Below are 18,871 nucleotides of genomic sequence, written 5' to 3' on the forward strand. Positions count from 1 at the left end.
GTTCCAAATTTGTGAGGGTAAATATCCATTTATGGGCTTACAAGACTTCTGGACCAAAGTATGGATTAATTTAGATTGATCCACCAAAGTGTAGATTAACTTAGATTGGTTTCCTACTAGAGTCTAGATAAACTTGGACATAGGGAATTAGAATTGGGTGGGAAGGATGGGAAAATATAGACCTGGTTGTAGAGAGATTTAGTTGAACTAACAGATAGATGTGAAGACATTATCAGAATGCAATAAGAGAAACACAAATTAAGAAAATAACAGAGAAGCTAAGAGACAGAGAAGGCTGAGTAGGAAGGTCTAACACATGTCTGTTTCTCAAATATGGGAGAATAGTGAGAATAAGAGAGAGGCAATCTTTAAAGACAAAATGGCTGAGGATTTTCTGAAATTGATGAAAAATATAAATTCTCAGATTAGGGAAGTAAAATGAATCCCAAGAAGATAAATAAAAAGAAACACACATTTAGAAACTTGAAAGTGAAATTGTGTAATATTAGTGATAGAAAGATCTTAACTCAGCCAGGGAGGAAAGATAGAAGTCCTACAAGGGACAAGAAAATTGGAAAAAGAGCCAACTTCTCAGTAGCAACCATGGCAGCCAGAAGACGTCTTCAAAATGCTGAATGGGGGAAACGTATCAAACGAAAATTTCATATATATATAAATTCTCAAGAAAAACATATTCATGCAAAGAAAAACTCAGAGAGCTTGCACCAGAACACAGTCACCAAAAGAACTCTTAAAATATGTATTTAAGGAAGAAGGAAACTCATTGCAGAAGGAAGATCTAATATGCAATAGAGAACAAAAACTTTGGTAAATAAATGGGTAAATGTAAAAAAAATAATTTTATAAAAACAATACTGATTAATGATGGGATAAAAGAATTAGTTAGATCTAAAATTTAAATGTGCAACATAGAAGGAAATGAGTACAAGGTGTTCTGCAGTTCTTGATTTGATTAAGTGTTAATTAGTTTTGGACTTCAAGTAAAACATTTATGTTAAAAAATTAAAAGTAAGCACTAAAATAATGGAAATGGAATGTATGACTTGTAAAAGAGCAGAGGAAACTATAATTTAAAAACTTCAGTCCTTTCTAAAGAAGGTTGTAAATGAGAAAAAATAGTGGGAAAATGGTGAATCCAAAAGTACCATACAAAGTGGTAGAATAAATCCATATATTAGTAATTACAATAAATGTAAATAGATTTAACTTACTAATTAGAAGTCAGAGATTGGTCATATTGAATTAACAAAGACCCAAATTCAATCTGCCTCTTTGCAGTTTATGAGACAGAAACATTGGAAGTAAAAGAATGGAAAAAGATATACTTTTGGCAAACACTGGCCAATAGAAAGCTAGTGTAGCTGTATTAATATCACAAAAATAAATTTTTGAAGCAAGAAGCATTATGTTCACAACATAATAGACTTTTCAATTCTCCAGGAAGATATCAATTTTAAATTTATATGCACCTAATAACTTAGTTCAAAATATACAAAGAAAAAAAGACAAGGAAAAATGAACAAATCTGCCCTTGTAAATAGGAGATTTAAATACACCTCTCTCAATAATTGATGAAAAACTAGTAAGCAAATGGAAGAGTTGAAAAAAGTCAATCAAGATGCTTAATGTAGTGGCCATATGTCCATCTCAAGCACACATGAGCAATTGCTAAAACCAGCATTGCATGAGGTCCAAAGCAAGGCTTAATAGATCGTGCAGAAGCACAATGTGGAATGAGTGGATGGTGTGTTGCAATTTGTATCTTAGCAGGTATATATGCACATATAAATACATCTGTGTGCTTACATGGGCATAAAGTATCTCTGGAAGACTAAATAAGAAACTGATAATAGCAATTTCTTCTGTGGAAGAAGACTAGGGCTTAGGATTGGAAAGAAACCTATTTTTTGTCATATATATGTCATTCAATTTTTTCTGCTATCAGTGTTTTTATTAAAATCATAAATTAAATATATATTTAAGCAGTCACAAAAGAAATCGTTTAAGACAATAGAGATATTGTAAAACAACTTGCTATCAATATGACATGTTGTACTGTGAGCCACTGTAAGCTCAGAAAGAAGCCAGTCTGCTCATGGTCTAGTGGAGTTGCAGGAGGAAGAGTTCAGGAGGAAGGGGTTTTTTTTCTGGGTCGTGAGGTTCAGGTAGATTGAGATTGGGAGAGAAAGGGAAGGTGTTCTAGGTGCTGAAACCTCTGGAAGCAGCTCCACTGAGGCACAAGAGCTGTGATCAGTGGCCCTGGAGATTGACGTGTGGGGAAGGACTCTCCCTGGCAAAGTTTGCTGTTGGAAGGAGCAGAGTGGGGGTAGTGACTGATGTGAATCGCATTGACCCAACCTCCGCCTATGGAGACGCCAACCCCAGCCCGGTGGGTTCTGATGTAGCAAGGTTGGCATCTCATAAATGCATTTCTAGAACTTCTTGGCCTTTGACCTTTGCCACTGGCAACCTCTCACCTCCCTGCAGTAGCTGAGATAATTTAGCCAAACATTTTCCTTTATGAAGGAAGCACAGATGAACATGGGTCCTCTCCCAGAAACCGTGAAGACCCATTTAAAGACAACATGGCTTTCAAGACCCAGACCTTGATTTTCAAAACTGCTTCAATTTTATGTTGTAGCTGGGTTTGTGAGTACAGATAAGTGTTTCACAAGTGTCCTTAACTGCTAGGAAGTGCAGGGGACAGCAGGTGGGGCCCGGCCTGCTAGAACAGGGAAGGTAATGTGGGCCGTGAGGTGGCACTGACTGATTCCAGCTCACCCGTCTTCCTGTTAGAATAGCCATTGGATGGTCTTTGTATTTCAGCTTCCCTGCCTGGTATTCAAAGCCTCTTATAATCTAAATTCACCTCGTCTTCAACCATTTTTATTCTTCTATAACAGATTACCAGAGACTGGGCAACTTATAAAGAAAAGGAATTTATTTCTTATAGTTCTAGAGGCTGGCAAGTCCAATATCAAGGCACTGGCATTTGGTGAGGAGCTTCTTGCTGTGTCATCCTGCAGTGGAAGGGAGGGAGTGAAGTGGAGGGAGGGAGGGAGAAAGAGAGAGAGAGAAAGAGAGAAGCTCGCTCTTTTATAACGAAACCACTCCCACAATAATGGCATGAGTCCATTCATGAGCGGGGAGCCCTTATGGCCCAATAATTTCTCATTAGACCTCCCAGCACTGTTGCATTGAGGATTAAGTTTCTGACACATGCTTTTTTGGGGACACATTGAAACCATAGCACGCCTCTCCCATTCAACATCCCTACTTCTGCCCACCTCAAAACCTATCCTCGTACCATACCCTTTCTCCTTCGTGCCTTGCTTGTTTTGGTTATTTTGCCATTGCTTCTAACCCCCATCTCCAACACTTAACCAGGGGTGGGTGTTGATGGTGGTACAGAGATGACGGGCTATTTACCTGCTCTCCATTAATTGTACATCTTAACTGGGGTACTGGGATAAAACTTATATATGCATATGAAACTGCTAAGAATAACTGGTTTATGAGCAGGAGAAATCATGGGAGAATGGAAAGTCTTACTGAATTATGTAGGAGACAAGAGACCTCAATTTTAGTTCCAGTTCAGCCACTGACTCACTATATGTGTCTTTCAATTGCTGCAAAACTAATTACCCCAAAACTTCATGGCTTAAAACAGTGATCTATTATATCTCATGATTTTGTGGGTCAGGAATTTGGACAGATCTCAGCTGATGATCTTTCTGTTCCAGGTGACCTGGACTGAGGTCAGATCGGTGGTACTTAGCTGTCAGATGGGTTGGTCTAGAGGATCTGAGATGGCATCACTCACCAGTCTGGCATCGTGGCAGATGTGACAGTTTCCTAGAGCTGCCTTAACAAAGTATCACAAACTGGGTGGCTTAAAACAACAGAATATATTCTCTCACAGTTCTGCAGGCTGGAAATCTGAAATCAAGGGGTTAGCAGGGCTGTGCTCCCTCCCAAGGCTCTAGGGAAGAATCCTTCCTTGCCTCTTCTAGCTGCAGTGATTGCCATTATTTTTGGCCTTTCCTTGGCTGCTGGATACACCACTCCAGTCCCGGCCTTCATCTTCCCCGGCCTTCTCCCCTGTGTGTCTCTGTCTCTGTGTACAGATTTTCCTCTTCTTATAAGGCTGCCAGTCATATTGGATTTAGGGCCAACCCTAATCCAGTATGACCTCATCTTAACTTGATTACATTTGCAAAAACCCTATTTCCCAACAAAGTCACTTTCAGTGATTGCAGATGGCCATGAATTTTGGAAGGACACTCTTCAGTCCAGTACAGCAGAGTCAGCCAGAAGCTCAGGCTGAGCATCTGCACGTGGTCTCTGCAGCGTGGGGATCTCAGGGTAGCTGTACTTAGGTGGTGGCTCAGGGTTCTTAGGAGAGTGTCCCAGGAGAGCCACATGAAAGCTGCAAGGATTCTTATGCAGTGGCCTCAGAAGTCACAGAATGTCATTTCTGCCACATTTCATTGGTCATGCAAATCACAAGGCCAGCCGATATTCAGGGGAAGGGGATTAACTCCAACTCTCGATGCAAGAAGTGTCCAAAAACTTATGGCCATCTTCAACCTGCCACACTGTGTTCCGTGTACCATGGTAGATGTTTTCATACTTATTTGCTCATTTAAGCCTCATAACCATCTGAGTCAGGTTATGCTCACTCTTCATGTGGGAAAACCAAGGCTCAGAGAGGTCACGTAACTTGTTCAAAGCCACACAGCTAATGAACTATGGAGCTAGGATTTGACCAATGGTTATCTCATTCTAAAGCATGTTCTTTCCAGGACACTACCCTAGAAAAAAAAAGAGAGCCAGTTCCTTGTTAGTACTCAAGATCTAGAACTGCTCCAGAAACCTTGGGACGGCATACACGTGCGCCTCTGTGCTCACGCCATCACAGGCAGCCAGGGATTATGGTACCCACAACAATGGTAGGATTTCCCTGGGTCTCGACTTCTCCACCAGGAACATCATTGAACTGCTAAGCCCTCCCTCCTTTCATCAGTCAGCAGTCCCGGGGGTCTCAGATGTGCTCACTGGTGCAGCAGTTGGCATCAACAGCTGTGCCCACCTCTGCAGAGGCACTGGCTGCTGTCCCTGGAGGAGAAGGCTGGACCATGAGCCTCGTCCCATTGGTCCTCCTGCATGTCAGGTCTCGTGTTTACCCTTCCCCTAGCAGCCTTTGTTAACTCTTCCTGTATGGCCTGAGTCTAGATGAGGTCGCTGCACAGGTGGGGCCCATAGAGGCAGGCACACCCCAGTGTGGCCGGGCTGAGGGCGCCATGCTGCTGGCCTCGGGCTGCTTCTCCTTGGATCATCCGTAGCTGCACAGCCCCACTGTTGGCAGCTCCCGTCCCTGCCCCATCTGATGATATCCGCACCCCCCCACACACCCATCCCCTCCTGGGTCTGGCATGTCCGATTCAATTCCCTTCACAGACATGTGCTGAATGCAAGTTATGGCCAAAAATCTGTCCGAGGTATGGGGGCAGCACACCAGCCATGGCTCTGGGGAGTAGAAAGAACCCATAAGCACCATTTTAGTTCAGTGGCTTTATTTTGTAGGAGAAACTGAGGAACAGAGAGGGAAAGGAGAAATACAGAGGGCTTCAGTCTGAGAGCCGTGTTTAATCCAGGGTCACCTCCCACACCCCTTGGTCCCTGTTGGGTTGCTCCAGTTGGGTTGGGGCAGACATTCTGCAAGCACTGCTTAAACCAGCCAGCCGGGACCCCGGCCGGGGGAGGGCAGCACTGTGGGGGGAGAGGCGGGCGATGAGACTTCCCAGCCTTCTTCAGGGGAGGCTGTTTGATGAGCCTGTGAGAAGGAATGTTGATTCCTGCACTTAGTTTCTCTTTATTGCTAATCTGCACAAAGAAACGTTAATGATTTTAATTATAGGGTTGGGTTAATACATCATGTAAATGATTTTATTTAGAAAATGCAAACTAATCCCCTTTGCTGCAAGGCTCTGCCTGAGGCCCTCCCACCCGCTTGCTGGGGCAGGAGGTTGGGAGGCGGGGGTGGGGCCTCCCTGGGGCCTCCCTGCTTCCTGGGAGGCAGAGCCTGCCAGGCAAGTGTGCGACACATTCCTCGCCACGTGGAGGCCAGAAAGAAAGCCTGGTTCCCCCTTGGCCGCCCCTCAGCGCCCCACACCTGCGCTGCTCTGGACCGAAGGCCCCTGCGGGAGACAGTCTCAAGGCTGCCTGGCTCTTCAAGCCGTCCCCGTTCCTTCCTGCCGACGCTTCGACAGTTCCCGCCAACGGAGCTGATTATTCCTCAATTTGTTCCAACCTGAAAATAAAGACAGATAAAGTGAAAATATTCTGGGAACAATGCCAAGCCAAAGGCATTAAATTATTAAGCGATCTCTATCTGAGTAATGGATTTATGCCCTTTAACAACTTTAAAAGAAATATAATGTTTTTCAATACCCTCTTTTAGGGAACTTCTTATAAATGAACTGTCCATTTTATTAGTATTAAAGGAAATGGGGATTGAATCGGAGCTTCTAGGGTGGGTGATTATCTGCAGATTTCTCCTTAGAGCTGGCAAAATTAACAACATGGAATAATCCACACATTTTTTTAAAGGGCACTTTACAAGATATTGTACAGTAAATTGGAAAATGTATAACTATCCATCAAGGTAAATCTTGGGAATAAAATAATTAGAAACCACACAACCATGGCCAGGGAAGATTAGAGCTAAAATTAGACCCTGCGTGGCTGTGTTTTGAAGGTGCAGAGTGGGCGCTGGGGGTGGCACAGGCAGGAGGCTGGCGGAGCAGGCTCGGGCAGAACGTCGGGGTCCTGGGGGAGTTGCCCGGGTGGGCACGCGGGGGCTGTGCGTGGTTCTTGGCATTTTGATTAGATTTGAGGGGGATGAACAGGCTGTTTTGACTGGAATCTGGCGACCGCCTTGTTTTTCCTCCCCGTTTCCCGTGACCCTGGCCGTCTGCACCTCCAGCCTGGCACGGCCCTCCGTGCTTGTGTTTCCAGATGGTTCGAGGCTCTGTGGCTGCCGCTGGAGAGCCAGATGGATTCCTTTCGTAGGGGGAAGGGGGAGGGAAGGGGAGACAAGTACCCTTGATGCTGAAGTCTGGAGTGTGCGTGTGAGAGGGAGAGTGTGAGGGGTGCACGCACCCGCACGATGGGGGTGGAGGGTGCGTGTGTGTGTGTGTGTGTGTGCATGTGTGATACCCTCTGAACTCAAACGCTTATGGTCTTTACTTCTGCTCGGAGCCTCCTGACACCTGGCATCCAGGCCAGGGTTGGGGACGGGCAGGGGGTAGCAATCACACCGTGCCAGGGCTGCTTCTCCCCTTCCTGCCACAGCCTCTGCCCTTGGCAACTGCCCTCAGGCTGGCAGGTGGGGTGGGCAAGTGAGGAGGGGTCCTGCCAGGGAGGAGGAGGCAGGTGTGAGGGAGGAAGAGGCCCTAGAGGACCTGCCCCACCCTTTAGCAGCAAGGCCAGCAGTCCCATCACCTTCTCCCACGCCACGGACCCTGTGCTATCTGTGCCCGGCTGATGGCAACATCCTCCCAGCCAGAGTCGGCTCAGGAAGGGACCCGCTCTCAGGACTGGCCCATAACAAAATCACCTGTGGTCAGAACCAGCAACCGGCCTTAGGTATCTTGTAATCTACCTCTCCCGTGCGGAAACTGAGGCCCACACAGACGAAATGCACGGATGTGAGCCAAGTACTTGTTGGTCCTATGCTTGTTGCTGCTATTTATTGCCTGCGGTTATACTTTCCGGCCAGTCCTGCCTCCCAGCTCAGGAGCCGTGCCATTGAGAGCACCTCCTGCCTGTCTACCTTGCTTAATGGCAGCCTCTTCATTCAGGGAGGGGCTGGAAGCATCTTCGGGGTGGGGCTGGCCTCCCCAACGCCCTCTCACTCCGTCACCTCTGCTCCTGGTGTCCATCCCTTTCCTCTAACTTCCACACCACAGAGCATCAGACCTTCAGTGTGGAATTAGAGGTTATGCCCTTTAATGTCCGCTGCGTCTCCACGGGTCCCTGGGACTGCTGCCCTCTTGCTCCGAGAGGGAGGGGGCGAAGAGAGGGCAGGGGACCACCCCCAAGTATACAAAAATTATAATGCCTTCCAGGCGGCCTATAATTTTTAATTTTTCCTAATCTCCCAATTTTCCCTTTTACTTGCTAGAAGGCAAAGACTAGTCCAGCAATTTCCAATGAAAATTTTTGTAGTAAAGCAGGATTTAGTCAAACAAGGCTCCTGTTTAATGAGGGCCTGAAAGAGCAAAACCCTAAGAGGTGGTCGGTTTATTCCCTGTTCACGATAGTCTTCAGGCCGTTGCAGTAGTGATGGTGATAATGATAATACTAATAACAACCAAATACAATACAAACAGCCATTGACACTTTGGTCATTTGAAATTCCTGTGGCAAAGGTGAGACTAGGAGCAGACGGATGAAACCTGAAGACTCAGGTGTTTGGTGGAGGCTGTTCCAGGTAAGACAGTGGGACGTCCTCTCCTTAGTGACTAGAGAACTGGCTGAAAGGAAGCGGGTGGGTCAACCTGGCTCGGCCACAAACCCTCAGAAGTGCACCTGTCCAGAAGGATGGAGCGAGAATTCAATGGGAAGAGGTTTGTGCAGGTGCTGTGGGAATGGCCAGGCTGTTTGAAATGTAAGTCAACTGTAGCAGCAGCATTCCTGGTGGACACGGTAGCAGCTCTTTCCTCTCTCACTGGAAACAGAATATGGTGGCCCTTAAGTTCCTGGATGCTTGAGCGACCCTTCCTGGCCCAGACAGCCTCGTTGGAGCACGGGTAGCCCTCCCTGGGGCTAGAGACAGAATTGGAGTCGGGGGGTGATCTGCTTTAGGGCTGCAGAGTAGAATGCTCACTTTCAATCAGTCTGTGGCCAGCTGGCTGAGGAGTCACTCTCAGTGAACATGTACCACCCACCCACCGTAGGGGAGGCCCCATGTGGCACCTGGAGGATGCAAAGGTGCATGTCCTGCATATCTTACCCACAGGTGCTTGCAGTCCAGGTGGAGAGAGAAGAGTCATGCACATGCAGTTTAAAACGCCTGGCTCCCGGGTCTCTCATCTTTAAAGGAGGGAGTTGGCCTCAGGTGCCTCTACAGTCCACCCCTCCATCCCTACCCCCTCCATCCCTACCACTGTTTAAAAGCCTCAGCTCCTTAACAACGTAGTCTCTTGGTTGGTGTGTATGGTTGATTGTGACTGATTGTTCAGGACTAAGAGTTGGAAGAAGGGGAAAACTAAAATGGAAAGAGAGGGCAGCCGTTTGAGGCTGTCACCTCATGCCAGCCCAAGACAGAGGAGCTTAGGGGACACCTGGAGATGTTTCCTGACCGGAGGGGTCTACCTATCTCAGTTGTCCACTGCTGTGTAATAAGCAGCCTCACAACTTACGTGTTTACTCTTGTGTGGTCAGCAGCTGGGGCTGGGCTCGCTCTCATGTCTGGGCTCTGCCGGGGCAGTGTGACACTAGAAGGCCTGGGCTTCTGTCTTCGTATCCCTCTCATCCTGAAGGAAGCCAGCTGTGTTTCCTCACCTGGCAAAGGCGTTCTAAGAGGGAGAGAGTAGAAGCTGCAAGACCTCTGGAGCCTCAGGATGAGAAGTTACACAGACCCACTTCCTCTGCATTCGGTGAGGCCAGCCTGCATTCAGGTGCTGAAAACATGGACTCTACCCTCTAATGGGAGGAGCAGCAAAGTCACATTGCAAGGGGCGTGTGTATGTGGATGGAAGGAAGTGTGCAAGCACAATTGAAACAATCGGCCACGCTACCCAAGGCACACCTGCTTTCCTTACTGTCTGCAGTGCACTGGGCAGTTTCCATGGGGCTTGGGTCACTGGGCTCATTCATTCTCTCCCCTCCTCCCTCCCTCTCTCTTCCTCTCCCTCTTTATCCCTCTCTTTTTCCTCCTCCTTTCCCTTTCCCTCTTTTACTTCCTCTCCCTCCCATTTCTAAAACTCTAATAAGGTTGAGTTAACCCATCAGATGAGATAGATGATAATTATGGTGGGGTCTAGTGGTGGAAGGAGATTGTGGGTGGGGAATATTTATGCTCAGACATGCATGTGTGTGTAATAGAGCAAAGCTATGTGTACATACATAACAGACACTAAGCCACCTGGGTTCCCAGGACTGGAAAGAGAGAAATCGGAAATATTACGAAGGGAGTTTTGCAACCAATGGAAAAATTGATGTTTAACTGATAGTTTACTGATGGATTAACTTTAAGTCACCAAAATATTTAAGCAGTTGGATGGAAATGTATAGATATAAGAAAATAAAAGTAGCTGCGTGAGTTAATAGAGTTTGTAGAATCCTGTGTAACGGTTTCATTATAATTGCCTGTGCTGTGTGGAATATGTTTGGGCTGTTAGCAGCTATTATGGATTGGACATTTACTGTGTGCCAAGAGCTGTGCAAAATGTGTGGTTTTATATACGTCACCTGTAGTGCTCAGCAACTCTGGATGGTAACTGTGGTGCTCCCCAATTCATAGGTGGGGAGGAAGCCCTAGCGAGGTTGATTGACGTGCCCGTGGCTAGTAAGCAGTGGTGTTGGTGTTTGAAACTAGATCTGTCAGACAGACCCCTCATGTTAGCGTGCATGTTCTAGAAAACTGTTCTTACCATGGTTTGCTGTTAGTGAAGGACAGGGACGCTCTAGGGATCTGAGATGATGCATGGAGCTAAAGCCCCCAGGTCGTCTGCTGCCTTTGTTGGCTTCCCCTCCCTCCATGTCAGGGCATCCCTACCCGCTACAGCCTCTCCTCTGCATCCTGTCCCACAGACTTCCCACTGCTCCTTGGGCTGATGGCAGCTCTTTTCTCCCATTCTTTTAGTTCTCTTTAGTTTTATTTTATTTTATTTATTTATTTTTGAGACAGAGTCTCACTCTATTGCCTGGGCTAGAGTGGCGTCAGCCTAGCCCACAGCAACCTCAAACTCCTGGGCTCAGGCCATCCTCCTGCCTCAGCCTCCTGAGTAGCTGAGACTATAGGCATGCGCCACCATGCCCGGTTAATTTTTTTCTATTTTTAGTAGAGATGGGGTGTCACTCTTGCTCAGGCTAGTCTCAAACTCCTGAGCTTAACCTCCCAGAATACTAGGATTACAGGCGTGAGCCACCATGCCTGCCCTTCTTTAGTTTTATTAATGAGATTTTGTGTGTTAAGGTTTCTTCATTGGTTCTAGATTTGTGACCTTCACGGATTTTTGTGTCGTTAATGGTCAAGGGTGTTGAACCTATAGAGTAGCTGATGAGTCGGTTATGAGCATAAATGTATGCCGACCCTGACTCACCTAGAAATTATGTTCAGTTGCTAGTAACAGAGACCATAGACAGCAGTGACTTAAATAATTTCAAAGTTTATTTATTTTCTCATGTAAAGGAAGCCTATAGGTACACAGTTCAGGGCCAGTATGAAATATCCACAGTTATCTGGGTCTTCTATCACTCTGTCTCACCATCCTTATCTTAGCATCTTCATGGCACAAGAAGGCTGCTGGAGCTCCAGCTATCACAAGGGCTTTTTTAAAGGTCCCACTCAAAAACTACTGCACACATCCCAGTAGCCACTTCTGTCTTCAAGGTTGTCTGGGAAACGTAATTTCCAGGTAGATAAGTCACCCAGGTTTCTAAGTTATAAGAAGAGAATGGCTATGAGGTAAGAAAACAGCAGCCTCTAAAACAGCCTCTTTCTAAGACCCACCTGTTTGAGTGGGCTGGAGGAGAGATGTTATAGCTGCAGAATTTGACCTTAAAGGAGGACTTGATCTCAAAGTCATGGTAGCAGAACTGTGACCAAGACGTGGAGCTCAGCCACCTTTTTGTATGGCCAACCCATTGAAGAAGTAAGGTGGGACACCATCCCCAGCCTCCCATACATGACACCCACTTGTGTGCACACACGTGACCACGTCTTCAAAGAGAAAGCCCATTGCAAGTTGCTCAAGTAGGAGAAATATTCTACATCCTGTGAGTTTTTCCTCTCTGCAACTCTACTTCCTGTGAAGGCCAGTTAATGAGCTATCTCTGTTAAACATGAGCAGTCTGTTAGCTGCTGGCTGGAGGGTGGGAGAGCTGGGGAGCTGGGGCCTCAGCCCTCAGGTTTCTAGGATATGCCTGTGGTGGTTGGAATAAGGGGTGCTGGTGGGGAAGATCCTCACCTCTATCCTGACAACAATGCCTTTATTTGGGGGACTTTACCGGGACAAAACTTGTCCCCCACAGGTCAGGAACCAGGTCCCCCGAGAGCCTGGGGCTCCAGGTTGACCTGGCCCTGCACCTGGCTCATCCCCTCACTGCCTCTGCAAGCCCCCACGTAAAACTGTCCCCAGCCCTTCCCTAAGGAAGCTGGGAGCTCTTTGTGCGAGGCGAGGTGCACTGTGTAATTACAAGCAGTTACTGAGCAGTGATCCTGCTGTTAATTTAGTCTTTAGGATTTATCAGTGTGTGTGTGTGTTTTTTTTTTTTTTAAATGTCATTGGCTCTGAGCCTAGGCCTAGGGGTTGCTATCTCAGAACGCATCTCGGGGCTACCCAGCCCCAGGGGTAGGGACTCCTGCACCTGGATGATCTAGCTCCCCCTCTGCCTCCTCCCCTCCCTTGCAGATTTCTTGCTGCTTCCTTGGAGTTCCTTTGGGTTCAGAGTACAGGGGACAAGGGTTCCAGAGCTGGTGGCCTGGTGGCCTGCTGGAGTGATGAGAAAGCTGAAGGAGATGCTTCCTCATGCCCTGGAGAAGGGAACTGCTTATAAATTTCGATAACGGTCCCATATCTGTCACAGATACACACATTAAAACAGGAATAGTCCCTCATGCCCTGTGTCTATGAGGGAAGGCTCTCACCTTCCTTCCCGAAACATGGTGTGATGGGAATTGCCCAGGGGCAGGTGTCTAGGACCAGACGGTGGCTAGGACCAGCTTTGGGAGGCTGCAGGCATGCCCCCAGCTCCCATGAGCCTTAATTTTCTCAATGGATGAATAGGGATGGGACCATTCCTACCTGCCTTAAAAGACTGGGCATGAAATGCTTCCTAAACATGCTCGCCGCACAAAGCTGTGTTCTTCCCATGCTCTCTCCTCCTTGGTCACAGTCCCTCAGTGCACAAGCATCTCCTGTGGCATGAGTGTTAGCTAAGCTTCAGGACAGCCAGGATGGAGCTGGCGGAGAGCAGAGCAGACCTTAGCTGTGCTGTTTCACACGGGGCTTGAGCAGAGTCCAGGTTCATAGGATGCTTGTTAGAGGCCAGAGTGTGGGGGCTGGAAGGAGTATGGGGAGACGCTAGGGGCAGGTCAGGAGGGACACTATGGACAGTATAGAGGGAAGACTAGGAACAGTATACAGGGAGACTAGGGACAGTATACAGGGGGACTAGGGACAGTATACAGGGACAGTATAGAGGGGATACTAGGGACAGTATACAGGGAGACTAGGGACAGTATACAGGGAGACTAGGAACAGTATGAAGGACTAGGGACACTATACAGGGAGACTAGGGACAGTATACAGGGTCAAGGGCAGTGACTGACCTTTCCATGCCTCTATCTTCTTCAATGAACAATGTTTCTTCACTGGGCTCTTCAGTGGCTAAATGGGTAAAACCCATGGAAAACGCTTAGTAAAGTACTTGGCACTTGATGAGTTTTAGCTATCATTATGTCTTTCTTGCTTTTACTTATTTATTTTCTCACACAGTTAGGCGGAGACCTCCTGTGTCTGCATTAAGACTGGACTGTGTGTAGAAGCCAGTAGTTGGCCATCTGGGTGCCTGGGATCTCAGGACGGCATTTACGTGGAAATGTAAGCTCTGTGGTCTGGGGGCCGTGGTAATTCTGACTCCCAGTTATATCCCCTCCCCCGCACAGTGCCTGGACTTAGTGGAGATGGAGGGTGGTGATGTGAATGTACTTCATGTCACTGAACTGTGCACTTACAAATGATCGAAATGATAAATGTTTATGTTATGTATATTTTACCAAATTGACTTGGAGGAAAAGAAGCCACCAGCCTTTCCAAGCAGACTGTGCCATGGCACCAAGGAGCACAGAGTGGCCCCTGAGCGGCGCCCGCACGAAATGCCCGCTCTCACCGCAGGACGGGCCGCTGCGTGTCCAAGCACCTCTTGACTCACCTAGTCCTTCGCTTGCCACACACGTCGTCACAGCTGTGCATCCGGAGGCCATTTTTCATGCCAGCCCTGCATTTGGACAGCTCCATGGAGCCACCCACACGTGGGAGCTCCGCCGGGAGAGGCGCTTCTGTGCTCTGATGTCACCCGTTCGCCAGATCTCTTCTTACTTTAGTGCCAGTTCCTGTCCCTGCAGCAATTCTCCAGCATGTTCTTTGGCCAGTGGAGTCACTGCTTTTAGGTCAAAACAGGCAGAATCAGCACCCAGAGAAGGGGTTCGTCAATGTGGACAAAGCACATGCGTTTTGTACCCTATTCCCCTTGCTGTTGTCTAAAATGTAGCTGCTTTCTTCTTGGATGTGACCTAGGTGAAGGTGTTAGCTTCATTTACATCAAGAGTAATGAGATGCCGACGAATGCAACGTGTTCTGATGACATATGCCTGTTATCCAGAGGCATACAGTAGGAGTCATTTTGTCTCCAGTGCACACAGGAGAAGCCATTGAAGATGGTGAGGCCCAGGACAAGAGCTCAGTGCAAACGCAGGGCACTCTGGTTGTGATTGTGAAAATATCAACTCACAAGCGACTAGGGCCGCCACTAAATGTTCTTCTGCAGCAAGCTGTCCTGGTCCAGTTCATTTCCCGACATTGGGTAGTTTGGGGATAGAAAAACCAAAGTAAAAATACCTGTGTAGTCAGAAACAAAGACCAGGTGATTGAGAAGGTTAAGTAACAGCGGGCTTTAGGATCCTGTCCAGGGCCTAAAGCCACCCTGCCCTGCATTCTGCTCCTCCAACACGCCAACTTCATTCCTTCCAAAAGATCTGTGTGCTGGCTGGGCCCCTGGAACAAGGAGCCAGGCAAGCGTGGGAGCCGGAGGAATTGCAGAATGGGTTCTCCCGTTGGTCTTCTGCTAGAGGAAAGGCCCTCCCTTTGCGTCTGAGCCAGACCTTGCACACAGCTGGAGCTGGGTTTGAGCAGCGTTGTAGCCCCCCAGCCTGAAGGCTCAAAGAGGAGGGTTTCAGCATCTCTTGAACGCTACCTGGACTCTCCTGCCCCACCCCTGGATTAACTTTCCTTTCCAAATTCTACCCCTTCTTCAAGACCCAGCCCAATCCCCCCTTGTCTGGGATGGGCACTCTCTCTGCTGTGACCTGCCATTCTTGTACCAGCCACTCAGCAATGAATCATAAACTAACTTGTTCCATCTCTTCTCTTGGCTTGGATTTTTTAAATTAATAAACTTTATTTTTATAGCAATTTTAGGTTAACAGCAAAATTGAGTGGAAAGTACAGAGAGTTCCTTATACCCCCAGCTACTTGGTATTTACCCAAATGAATTTACCCTGCCCATCACATGGGCTGTGAATTTACCCATGCACAGCCTCCCGCCATCAGCATCCTGCACCAGAGTGATCCAGTTGTTCCAACTGATGAAGCTACACTGACATGTCATTACCATCCCAAGTCCATAGTTTACGTTAGGGTTCACTGCTGTTGCTGTGCATTCTATGGGTTTTGACAAATGTATAATGACAGGTATCCACCATTATAGTATCATACAGAGTAGTGTCACTACACTAAAAATCCTAGTGCTCTGCCTGTTCCTCCCTCCCTCCCCACTAACCCCTGGCAACCACTAATCATTTTACTGTCTCCTACATTTGTCTTTTCCAGAGTGTCATATAGTTGGGATCATACAGTGTGCAACCTTTTTCAGACTAGTTTCTTTCACTTAGTGATATGCATTTAAATTTCCTCCATGTCTCTTGATGGTTTAATAGCTCATTACTTTTTAGTATTGTCTGTATGTACCACAGTTTACTTATCCATTCACCTACTAAAGGATATGGTTCTTCCAAGCTTGGGCGGTTATTAATAAAGCTGCTATAAACATTCATGTACAGGTTTTTGTGTAGACATAGTTTTTAATTCACATGGGTAAATACCAAGTAGTTGGATAATATGGTAAGAGTATGTTTAATTTTGTAAAGAATTGTCGAACTCTCTTCCAAAGTGGCTGTGCCATTTTGCATTCCCACCAGCAATGGATGAGAGTTTGTGTCGTTCCACATTCTCGCCAGCACTTGATGTTGTCAGTGTTTTGGATTTTGGCCATTCCAATAGGTGTCTAGTGGTATCTCATTGTTGTTTTAATTTATAATTCTCTAATGACATATGATGCGGAACATCTTTTCATATGCTTACATGCCATCTGCATATCTTCCTTGGTGAGGTGTCTGTTCAGGTCTTTTATCCATTTTTAACCAAATTGTTTATTTCTTATTGTTAAATTTTAAGAGTTCTTTGTATATTTCAGATACCAGGTTTTTATCAGATATGTGTTTTTGCAAGTATTTCTCCAAGTCTGTGGCTTTTCTTCCTTTCTCTTGACATTGTCTTTGCAGAGCTGAAGTTCTTCATTTTAAGGAAATCCAGCTTGTCAATTTTTTCTTCCATGGATTGTGCCCTTCGTGTTGTTTCTAAACAGTCATCATCATGCTAAGGTCATTTAGGTTTTCTCCTATGTTATCTTGTAAGAGTTTTATAGTTTTGCACTTTACGTTTAGGTCTATGATCTGTTTGAGTTATTTTTTCTGAAAATGTGAGGTCCGTGTCTAGATGAATATTTTGCATGTGAATGTACAGTTGTTCTAATACCATTTATTGAAAAGACGATCCTTGCTCTATTGTATTGCCTTTAACCCCTTTGTCAGAGATCAGTTGACTGTATGTGGGTTTATTTCTGGGCTCTCTATTCTGTTCCATTGATCTATTTGTCTATTCTTTCATTCTTCCTGCCCCGCATTATCATTTAATGGTTTTTTAGTATTATACATTCACAGAGTTGTGTAACCATCTCCACTATCTAATTCCAGAACATTTTTATCACCCCAAGAAGATACCTCACATCCATTAGCAGTCACTCCCTCTTCTCCCCTCCCCCCAAGCCATGACAACCACTGAATTTACTTTTTGTCTCTGTAGATTTGCCTATTCTGGACATTTCATATAATATGTGGTCTTTTGTACTGGCTTCTTTTACTTTGCATAATGCTTTCAAGGTTCATCTATGTTGTAGCATGTATCAGAACTTCATTCCTTTTTATGGCTGAATAACATTGTGTGGACATACCACATTTCATATTCATTCATCTTTTCATTAATTGGTGGACTTTTCCCCCACTTTTGGCTATTTTGAATAATGCTGCTATGAATGCTCATGTACAAGCTTATCTGTGGACATGTATTTTCATTTCTTTTGAGTATATATCTAGGAATGGAATTTCTGGACCATTGATGGTAACTCTGTATTTAACCTTTTTTTTTTTTTTTTTTTTTGAGACAGAGTCTCACTCTGTTGCCCAGGCTAGAGTGAGTGCCGTGGCGTCAGCCTAGCTCACAGCAACCTCAAACTCCTGAGCTCAAGCGATCCTCCTGTCTCAGCCTCCCGAGTAGCTGGGACTACAGGCATGCACCACCATGCCCGGCTAATTTTTTCTATATATATTTTTAGCTGTCCATATAATTTCTTTCTATTTTTAGTAGAGATGGGGTCTCGCTCTTGCTCAGGCTGGTCTCGAACTCCTGAGCTCAAACGATCCGCCCACCTCGGCCTCCCAGAGTGCTAGGATTACAGGCGTGAGCCACCGCGCCCGGCCTGTATTTAACCTTTGAAGTAAGTGCCAGACTGTTTTCCCAAATGGTTATGCCATTTTACATTTCCACCAGCAGTGTGTGAAAGCTATAATTCCTCCACATCCTTGCCCACATTTGTTCTTAGCTGACTTTTTGATTCCAGTCATTCTAATGGGTGTATAGAATGAGAATGATATCTCATTGTGGGTTTCACTTACATTTCCATGGTGACTAATGATATTCAGCATCTCTTCATGTGCTTATTGGCCATTTTTATATCTTCTTTGGAGATATGTCTGTTCAGATCCTTTGAGCATGTTTTAAAAATTGAGTTGTCTTTTTAGTTTTGAGTTCTATGAGCTGTTTACACATTGTAGACACAAGTCCTTTTTTTATATATATATTTTTTTATATATATTTTTTTTTTTTGAGACAGAGTCTCACTCTGTTGCCCAGGCTAGAGTGAGTGCCATGGGTCAGCCTAGCTCACAGCAACCTCAAACTCCTGAGCTCAAAGGATCCTCCTGTCTCAGCCTCCCGAGTAGCTGGGACTACAGACATGAGCCACCATGCCCGGCTAATTTTTTCTATACATATATATATATATTTTTTTTAGCTGTCCATATAATTTCTTTCTATTTTAAGTAGAGATGGGGTCTCGCTCTTGCTCAGGCTGGTCTCGAACTCCTGAGCTCAAACGATCCGCCCACCTCGGCCTCCCAAAGTGCTAGGATTACAGGCGTGAGCCACCGCGCCCGGCCGACACAAGTCCTTTATCTGAATATGATTTACAAATATTTTCTCCCATTCTATGGTTGCTTTTCACTTGGTTGATGGTGTTCATTAAGACACCAAAGTTTTAATGAAGTACAATTAATTTTCTCTTTTGTCACTTGTGCTTTTGGTGTCATATGACCTGGATTTTTAAATGAATTTTATTGTTATCTTTTTGGTAACTTTGTGTCTTGTTAGCTCAACTAAACTGTAAGCTTTCCAAGGGCAGAATTCATGTGAAATTCACTGTAGTATCTACTCCAGGGTCTGAA

The sequence above is a fragment of the Eulemur rufifrons genome, chromosome 5 (assembly GCF_041146395.1).
Source record: "Eulemur rufifrons isolate Redbay chromosome 5, OSU_ERuf_1, whole genome shotgun sequence".
Classification (NCBI taxonomy): domain Eukaryota; kingdom Metazoa; phylum Chordata; class Mammalia; order Primates; family Lemuridae; genus Eulemur; species Eulemur rufifrons.